The following is a 9,406-nucleotide window of genomic DNA, read 5'->3' as shown; positions in this document are numbered from 1 at the left end:
CTATCACCCCCCCCCTTGTGGACTGAGGTTTGTTATCACCACAGTAATGCTAGAAAGCGCATATGAACAGGACCGCACGTTGGCATTTGCGTACACATACTTGAGTAAAGTTTGTTTCTGGCCTATATGTGTAGACTGAAAACACAGCTTTACTACATCCTCTTTACCAGGAGAAAGAGTTAGTAAGAGTTAGTAGTGAAACTTAATGAAGAACTCCATCTTTCTCTCCACTCTTGCGCACTCACTCTACCGCATCTGTTAATCCAAACCCAGGCATTTTAAGAGGTGACACAGTTCAATTAAGCTTCACAACATCTCACTAAACACTTTCATCCTCCAATTTAGAGCTGCTAATCCAAAAAATAGTGTTGTAGCTCCTGTGAGAACCTTTTAAATGCAAAAGATTTGAATTATAGAACAAGTCATATTTATTTGTATAGCACTTTTTACAACATATATTGTTTCAAAGCAGCTTTATAGGAAATGAAACTAAAATCTATACAGTCTTAGTCATCATTGTGTAGTTTGATTAAATATGATGTTTAATTTGTATACACAATTTACTAATTATTGTATTTAGGACCCCTTTGAGCAAACTGAAGGCAACTCAAAACTCCATAAGATGTTGGTTAATGATGAAAAATAACCTTGGGAGAAACCAAGCTCACTGTGGGGGCCGATTCCTCTCTGGCTAAACAACATGAATATAATGCCAATATTAGTTATTTATGTGCAAAGCAAGCCATGGTTTAAAATATGTGCATTAAGAAAGTGTTCAGGTCCAGTGTTTAAAAAAAATATAATAATAATTTAATATTTATGAACTTTAAGATTAATGACTAATGTCTTTTAAGTCCATCCTGGATAAACAGCAGGAGTTCACATTGATGCATTGTCCTTTTATTAGTTGGCTAATGAAGGCTTTTGTTGGCAAGTAAATGAGTCCATGTATTCACTTCAAAAGTATAGTCATCAATAGACAAATGCGATGCAGGCAGAGATCAATGAGGTGCATCACAGTTCAACCGGCAGGTCATTTCGGTGAGGTTTGGTGCATCCTAAATCCAAGGTTCAGACAGTGGAATATAAAGTATCTGATGTCTTACAGTTGGAATCAGTTCATCCTCTGAAGTCAAAAGTCTGAAGTGATGTCTGGATAGCACCGGCTGTAGTTTGTCTTCATCACTCAGCAACACGTAGCATTGGAGTCCGATACCAAGCAGGAACGGTGCTGGATCTGACCGGCTCCGGTAACTTTGGGATATGAATCCCAAGGTTGAGACAGGGAAACAAATACAATAATATTAGCGTAGATGCCATTCAATTTTATGCAGAATTGTAGATAATGATGTTTCTGGTTCCTGCAGACCTAACTAAAGCTGCCTAATTGTGAGTTGAGGGATAAATTAGGTGTATGCCTGGCTAAATAGATAAGTCTTTAGTCTAGACTTAAACTGAGTGTGTCTGCATCCCAAACAGTGTTATGGAGACAACTCCATAGTTTAGGAGCCAAAAATGTAAATTATATACCTTATTTTGTGGATTTTGATATTCTTGGAATTAATAAATATGATAATTTGTTATCATAATGAACGTGATGGAATATAGCATGGTCGAAGTTCACTTAAGTACCGTGGAGCTAGACTATTCAAAGCTTTGTAATTAGTTAACAGAATTTAAAAAGTAGCCAATGTAACAATGATAAAATGGGGCCAATATGATCATATTTCTTTGTTCTAGTCAGCACTCTAGCAGCTGCATTTTGAACCAATTGAAGTTTATTTATTGAACTTGCTGGACATCCTCTCAGTAATGTATTACAGTAATCTAGTCTTGAGGTCATGAATACATGAATTAGTTTTTCGGCATCAGCAATAGAGAGAATGTGTCGTAACTTAGCAATATTTCTGAGGTGGAAGAATGTTGTTCTACAAACATTGGAAATTAGATTTTCAAAAGGACAGATTGGTAACAAATATAACACTCAAGTACTTTGCTGTAGCAGATGATGTAACAGTACATCCATCAAGAGTCAAATTATCCCTAAATTCCTCGTTTACACATACAAAGTGGTAGTGGTCTGATAAATAGGACCTAAACCATACTAATGCAAGTCTACTAATGCCAACATAATTCTCCAGCCTATTCAAGAGAATGTAGTGATGATCTATGTTGTCGAAGGCAGCACTAAGATCTGAAATCACTAGAAGAGAAATGCAGATGATGAGAACGTCATTTGTATCTCTGATAAGTGCAGTCTCTGTACTGTGATGGGCCTAAATCCTGACTAAAATTGTTCATACATTTAATTTCTTTATAGAAAAGAACATAGTTGGGAGGACACTACCTTTTCTACTATTTTCAACATAAATGGTATTGGTAAATTTGAAATCGGTCTGTAATATGTCAACTCTCCAGAATCAAGCTGTGGTTTCTTAATAAGCAGTTTGATAACTGCTATTTTAAAGTTTCTTGGGACATGTCCCAAGGATAGCGAGGAGTTAAAAATATTAAGAATAGGTCCTGAGATTATGGGGAATACCTCTTTTAAGACCTTAGTTGGTATTGGATCTAACATACGTGTTGTGGCTTTTTGACTTTTTGATAAGTTTTGTTAGCTCTACATGACCAATGACAGTGAAGGATTGAAGTTGCTCATGAGGAAAATGATGAGACACTGTGTTCTGATGTGCTGTGACAGTTGATTGAAATAATCAGAAATAAAATTGGAACAATTTTATCAGTAAAGAAATTCATATAGTCATTACTATTGTGCTGCGACGGAATATCTGGTTCACTTGATGCTTTAGTGGAGTGGTGGTGGTGTAGTGGGCTAAAACACTGAACTGGTAATCAGAAGGTCGCTGGTTCGATCCCCAGAGCCACCACCATTGTGTCCTTGAGCAAGGCACTTAACTCCAGGTTGCTCCGGGGGGATTGTCCCTGTAATAAGTGCACTGTAAGTCGCTTTGTATAAAAGCGTCTGCCAAACGCATAAATGTAAATGTTTATTCCAAACCAATTTAGCCACAGTACTGAATAAAACCTTTTGTCACTATTGTTGTGACAAACAATTTTGTATTCTTCCACTACTTGCACTACATTTTCCGAGCTGCTCTCTTGAGAGCATGAGTGTGATCATTGTACCACAGAGTGGGGCTTTTTTTCTTTAAATGTCTTTAATCGAAGGGGGCAACACTATCAAGAGTGCTAGAGAAGACTGTATTTATATTTTCTGTTATTACAGGTACATCAAGTTCTTCTAAGTCAGGCCGGAGGTCTCCCTGGTCTGAAACGGACATTGAGGGTATGTGACGAGGAGGAGGGTTTGGCCGGGCCATAGCGATGGACAACCGGCGCTGAATCAGCCCAAATCAGCCAGGAGGGGGATAAAGAGGAGCTGGGGATGTCAGTTTGAGAGAGAGAGAGACAGAGACAAACAGCAGTCTTGTGTGTTTTGTGTTACGAATGAAAGCAATTTATGTTGTTTTTTTGTTCATTTGTTTATTAAAGTTTACATTGACTGCTCAGCCGGTTCTTGCCACCTCCTTGCCCACTGTGTGAATCCGTTACAGTTGCATTAACATGACAATTTTTTATCTGTGGGCATTAGTGATTGGAATTTCAGCTGATGAAAAGATTTTGTGAAGTCAGGTTTCTTTTTATCTTTTTATCTTCTTTTTTTTTTAATACCATGTGGATACCAACTATCTTACTGTATCACCTACATTTCATTTGCTTTCGAAGGCACATGCTCAAAACGTGAGTCAGGGGAAGCAGAAGCAACTACTACAAAGTGATTTTATGCTGGAAATATGTTTAGCATAAACTCCTGTCTGGTGCCTCTGTGTAGTGCTGCCAGGATCGTACTTCAACAGCTTCAAAGGGATTCACTGGGACATGCTGAGAGCTGTGCGTTTACCCAGAGACCCTACCGATTCCAACTACAATCCAGAGATGCACAAAAAAAATAAAAAATGAAAAAGCGAGATGTGCTAGCCTGGCTGAGGTTAGTGAAGCATAGCGCTGCCAATTGAAGTCTGTGACAAAAAAAAATATTAGGGAAATGTGTTTGTTTGTTAATATTTTATGCTATTAGCGATGTAGTCATGAAGTGAGCAGGGATCCACTGTCACATTATGCAAACATTACTTTAGTTGGTGCAATTAATTTTCCTTCAGGTTGCATTGGTGCAACTACAAAATGGCTCAACTGTCATTGATTATGGATGGCAATTCTTTATTGCACACGAGAAACACAAAAGGCCAAACACTCCAAAACAACATAACAAATGTATCTGTACTACATGACTGCAAGTGGACCAAGTGGGCCTAGTGCGATTGTTTTCAAAAATTAAATAATAATTGATAAAAACAATATAAAAAGGTAGGGCTCCTAAATGTTAGATCTCTTTCTACCAAAACATTAATTTTAAATGAAATAATTTTATATCATAATTTGGATGTGCTCTGTTTGACCAAAACCAGGCTTAAACTGGATGAATTTAGAACAGTTTTGACTGTGCAACTGCGGCATTCAAATATTTCTGAATAATATTTCCATTCATGAGAGAAACACTGTATAACTAACCAACTGGCTGTAAATTGCTCCTTATATAATTAGGATAGCAAAATAAACAGGCTTATCAACTTTTAAAAAGATGAGAAAATGCTTTAGTTGTTGATGTTAAAAGTGATATGTCCAATCAAACAGTATGCTATTTTGCTGCAAATTAATTTGTCACTTGGTAATATGGTTAAAACAAACATAATATTTGGCCCAGTGTTTGTTCCACAGTAACTCTGCTTTATCCCATCTTCTCTTGTTTATGCATTTCCAATATTGTCAAAATGCCAAGTTAACCCAAGTCATAACTTTTGTAACTTTTGTGCAATAAATAGCTGTGGTATTGTGTTGGATCACCACTTGTCCAATGTGATATCTGGATCCTGAAGCATAACCAATGAAGAACATCCACCTATTTTAATGCCCCCCCACCAAAGTTACCATCTGTAGAACTTCATGGGTCCATTGCCACCGCTCTTACATGTTAGTCTGGACCCAGGGTCAGACTATTTGCTGTGTATGTAATTAGATTATTGGATGTTATGTTTTCCTGGCTCTCCAGAGGCCCCATCACACCCATTTCTGCCCCATTGATTCGAGCTGTTGAATAATCAATATTCAGCAGCATGCTTTCTCTGAACAGCAGGAGTTTTGTTCAGAGCTTACTGCAGAGATAGAAGCTACATTGGCTGGCCTTGGGATGTGCACACAGAGCAAGTGGAGGCGGCATTTAGCATGGCAAGTGCTCATCCTTTAATTGTAAACCAGTTGCATTGCATCTGCATGGAGCAAACCACGAGACACTTGCCCTTTCCCTCAGGTGAGTGTTGACAATTCAATACAAGGATTATATTGGCATTCCCGAGGTCATCAGGCTCTTCAAAATGCAAGCGATTTAAGCCTTTTCCAAGTCACACAATCACTTTCAGAATGAAACAGGAGGTAATTCACATTTCGAAGGGCTCAGAGAAATCAACCGATGCTCTACTCATACTGGACTTCAGAACATCTCAGTTTTAGAGTATTTGAAAAGTATTGTCAGCCCTGCATGCTACTAGGAAGGATGGAGATAGGGAAGTATGAAAGGGGAGGGAGGAAAATGGATGGAAGAACGGACAAAGAAAGAATGGACATAGAAAAGGAGGATGGCATGATGCAAGGAAGTAGAGAAGTTTAATGGCATTTTTTATCCATACAATAGCATGAATGATGACTGAGGCCAACCTTCTACCTTCCATCTCATTTTGTGTTCCACGAAGTCTGGAACATATTTGGACGAGCGTCAGTGTGTAATTCCCGTTTCACCAGCATCACCAAACAGGATTGCCAAAATTATTTTAGTTAGTTTTCAAACAGGTTTTCAAACTACTACCACATCTTCTATTGGTCAAAGAACAGATGGTGCTGCCCCAAACTCACATCATTGGTTGAGTCAATGTTGCGGTGTCGCACACATATACACAGATAAGCCCCAGGTGGTCCCTCCCTCTACAACTTCCCTCGTCACAGCCACCACAGTTAATGCACGCAAATTGAGCACCCTGTGGAGCAGCGTCTATGCCTCTCTGACCTGCCTTCATTAGTGAGAGCTAGGTAACGATAGTGTTTGCCCTAAGCTTCGGTAATGTTTGTCACTTTTGTGAAATTAAACCACCATTAAAACATCTCAATACAGCCAGACTAAGGCAGCAGCCCTCCATTAAGCATAATAACAAGCAAGCTACTCTGGTAGGCTAGTTCGGGCAAATGAAACAAATAAATATGCCTTACGTGGTTAATAGTCAATCATATTTGGATATCAGAAACGTTAGCCGACCTGACACTCATCACAAGAAAGTGTGCAAATATATGTATGATTCCTCCACAGTTTACATGCTCATGCTGATTTGCAAAAGCTTTTAAGATATAGCCTAGTAAATTATCGATTCTTACTCCTGCAACACACAATTTACTGGTAATTGCAGGCAAGCTAACTGATTGTCATTTCAATACAATAGTTCAGGGCCTTTAGAAGATCAGATCTGAAAGTGAAACCAGTAATCTAATTTTAATTTTAAAAGCAGGAGAATGATCCTGCTCCCTTCACCTCAGTACACAGAACGCCTAATTGTTGCAACTGAATATAGGCCTAATTTGTAAATGGGGGGTAGATTGGTTGGTTTATTATTTTATTCATTCAGAGAACAGCCTTTTTAAATTTTGAATGGTTATTTATTTAATAGACCACTAAAGCATGCACAATGTGGCATTGTTTTCTTTGTTGTTGCCTGTTCTTGTGATAAATGTAGAAATAGCAGTGTTTCCCATTAATTGCCTAGACTGTGGCGGCCCGCCTAATTTGTCCCGCCACAGTTTCATAATGAACCGAAAGTATTTTGACACTTATAGTAACATAAAAGATCTCTAACGTTATGTTTTGTGCCATTGCTTCGGCAAAGCATATCTCACTCCAGTGACTGCTGGTGCCCAAATTTTCATGTGGGGCTCTTGAGCCAAATGCACTAGCGGGAATATCGATTTTTTAGTGGGAAAATCGAAATTTTGCCCTTTCTGTCCTTCTGAGTGGCAAACTTCTCAATGACCCTATTATTGAAGTCAGGAATGCTTTGATAAAATGTGCCTATTCTTATCCACCTCTTCATTTTGCATTCTTACCCCAATTCTGTGGCCTACGTCCAGTTGCGTAGCTATGTTGACTCTGCCAAGGATTGCTCTCTTGACACTGTGTGTACAATATGTGGTCTTGTAGACTCGTGTTTCATCGTCCTCTCTGATAAACGTTCTAGGTCCATTAATCCTAAAACAGTACATGTTCCATCGGTCACAGTCATTTTAAAAAGTAGACATGGAAAGCAAAATAAGGCATTGGCATGACTACATCCAGCTAGCAAAGCCTTTCTGTTGTACCAAGAATGTGAGAAGCATCGTGTGTACATTTTGCCCTTTTCTCTAGCCTGTTGATGTCAGGTTGATCTGGGCCAAGCTCTTTTACTCATAGTTTCTCCACCAAATTTCTACTCTCAAATGGATTTTGTAGAGATCTTATTGAATTTGGGGGCAGACTGGGCAGCTGAGATCCCGCTCCTGTGTCCGTGTTCATTTTCCACGTATTACGATCTGTAATCTACGGCAGAGACTGTCAGTCATCCAATGAGACGATGGTGAGAGGGAACGTGACTATGTCAAGAGTCCCGACTGCGCATGCATGGGGCGCTTCTCTCGGCGCCCCTCAGGCCATAATATTAAAGCTGCTGATTGGCCAAACTGCTTTTGCACATGTGAATATCTTGTGTCAGCATTGGTTGGCACTGCTCCACCGAGTGGTCGGGACTCCGAGTGGTCGGGACACTTGACGAGAGAAGGGATGAAAAGTATGCAAATTTTCCCCCACATAATGATTTAATTTTATACATTACACGTTATTATGCATTTTTGACACACACTTAAAAAAAAAAAACACTTTCCACCAGGAGGGACCTCTATGGACCAAAGAGGGTGCCCTTTTTTTTTTGTTCGCTTGAGCACATGCCCCCCAAAATATCTGTGCATCGCCCTTTGGTGTCATGCTGGTTGGGCCATTTAAACAAACCATGTTGTGATAGAACCGCAGAGTTGTACCCACAAAATACCCCATTACATCTTTAAGCAAAAGCCATGTTTACCCCATTTCAGACTTACTCATTGAGGGTAAAAATCACAAGTATATTTCTACACTGACTAGATGGAGAAGGCATACCTGAAGTGACTAATGGGAATCAAAAAACAAACAGTAAACACCTGCCGTGCAAAGTCATTTTTCAGCGCCGTTTCAAAGCGTTCGTCCTGTCTTGGCACATTCTGTCATTGAGGATGAAACCAGCACAACAGAAGAACACAAGAGAGGCACTTTCGCTCAGACAGCGAGGAGGAAGTGTGCTCTGGAGACTAATGTTTCAGTTTCCCCTGATCTGAGGTAAAACAAGCTTCGTCTTTGTGTCGACTGCAACTCCTCTTGTCCCGACTCCCTGGGGATTAATTGGATCTGACATCCAATGGAAGTGGAAAGAAAACCCAAGAAAATAAATTACAATCATTTCCACCCTCCTCGACTCATTTGTCTTATTTCAGTTTTAGAGTCAGCATGAAAACAAGGTCAGTCCCATTCTCTCTTTTACACTGTCTTAGATTGCACCCTCAACACAACATGGGTTGCATGAAAGAAGCAAAACAAACTTGATTTCACCATTGGTGGGAAAACCAAATTGTTATGAGCAATTTTATATCACTTGATTAGAATTACTGTATTACTCCAAGGCAAAATTTGTGAGAGGCAAATGCACCAATATTTTGCATTCTTTTTGCATTATTTTGTTATCGACAAATTGAAAATGCGAAAAATAAATCAGAAGAGGAGGAATTGCAATCAAAAGAGAACAGTTGCCCTTCTGATAGGACTGTATTATTTGTCCTGATGTTGCGTCTATCGCAGGTTGCCACTGGTTCTGACTCAAAACGAATTGCCATGGCACTGTTCACGCTGGCAACCTGCACCAAGTAGTGGCGGAAACTTTGTCTCAGTATAAGGATCATCCATCCATGTGTATATGATGTGTGCACAGCTATTAAACAAAAACTGATGCGGTGTAATATCAGGATTTACATATGATACATTCCTGATATTCAACAATCATCTAATCAAAAGCATCGCCATCACAACTGCATTATGTCCCGCATATTTCTCCAGCATCTTTTAATGACAAACTGAACTTGATTATCATCTAAAATGTATTTTAGACAGACAGATATAAATGTATATTTACTGCTGCTTCAGAAAATTTGATCTGAGCTAAAGAGGGTTCGA

The 9,406-nt window shown here is 39.2% G+C and overlaps 1 long non-coding RNA gene across 1 annotated transcript in view; it reads right to left on the bottom strand.

The window, feature by feature from the left end:
* Window positions 1-382: 382 nt before the first annotated feature.
* The window catches only part of LOC127653921 (uncharacterized), a 49,437-nt gene continuing 40,413 nt past the window's right edge, over window positions 383-9,406 (bottom strand). Inside the window, exon 3 of the long non-coding RNA XR_007971880.1 lies at window positions 383-1,254. This is a non-coding gene — a long non-coding RNA (uncharacterized LOC127653921). The remainder of the gene's footprint in view (window positions 1,255-9,406) is intronic.

The sequence above is a fragment of the Xyrauchen texanus genome, chromosome 13, assembly GCF_025860055.1.
Source record: "Xyrauchen texanus isolate HMW12.3.18 chromosome 13, RBS_HiC_50CHRs, whole genome shotgun sequence".
NCBI classification, from domain to species: Eukaryota; Metazoa; Chordata; class Actinopteri; order Cypriniformes; family Catostomidae; genus Xyrauchen; species Xyrauchen texanus.
This window is presented reverse-complemented; position numbering and strand designations above follow the sequence as displayed.